This window comes from Carlito syrichta, unplaced genomic scaffold (assembly GCF_000164805.1).
Source record: "Carlito syrichta isolate Samal-C Ts95f unplaced genomic scaffold, Tarsius_syrichta-2.0.1 Scaffold505, whole genome shotgun sequence".
NCBI classification, from domain to species: domain Eukaryota; kingdom Metazoa; phylum Chordata; class Mammalia; order Primates; family Tarsiidae; genus Carlito; species Carlito syrichta.
This window is the reverse complement of record NW_006944601.1, coordinates 1-725: the sequence shown is the minus strand read 5'-3', so window position 1 is coordinate 725 and position 725 is coordinate 1. Positions and strand designations below refer to the sequence as shown.

The window sequence follows — 725 nt, the reverse complement described above, 5'->3', positions numbered from 1 at the left end:
CCCTCCCCTACCCCCAAGTCAGGTGCTCCCATCTGCTGGGCTTCCACCAATCACTTCCCATAGTCACTCATCACTGCAGGCCACATGCAGAAATAGTCTTCCTCATGGTTGTCCTCATACAACTGGCCCATCGTAGCACTAGTGGGAGGGGTAGTGTTGTTGACAAAGAGAAATAAGGCGTCCTCAGGTCTCAGGTGGCTCCTCTTCCGGATTAAGAAGTAGAACTGGCCAACAGGGAGGTCAGAGGGCACTAGGTACTTCCGCTTGTCCAGATCAAGCACCCTGGCTTTCGGAGCCTTCTCCACGATCACAGGGACCCTGTCCGGATATTCCTTCCGGATCTTTTCTCCTTCCTTTTTCTGATATTCGAAGGGATGGTCCTCCTTATACTGGAACTTCATGATGGTCCGCAGGGTTTCCAAGATCCCCGGACGGGGCCTGCCTTCCTCGCCGATGAGTGCGTCTCTCTCGTCCTGCTTCCCTCTGCCAATTTCAAGATGGTACCAGAATCGCTTCGGACACGTCGGCGCCCGCCGCGACACCGCGAAGCCGAGCGTGCAGAAGGGCTCTCGGGTCCCTTGCCCAGAGGTAGGGAAGGGCCAGGTGAAGAAATCCCGGCGGCGTTTTAGGAAAATGTTTTCTAAGAAGTGTGATCTTCATTATATTCCTAGCAGTGCTAATGTTAGTGATAATGGGAAAAGAATACTTAAATAACAAGTTGATAT

At 52.6% G+C, this 725-nt stretch overlaps 1 pseudogene; it reads right to left on the bottom strand.

The window, feature by feature from the left end:
- Positions 1–6: 6 nt before the first annotated feature.
- Positions 7–560, bottom strand: LOC103268282 (annotated as a pseudogene).
- Positions 561–725: the final 165 nt, after the last annotated feature.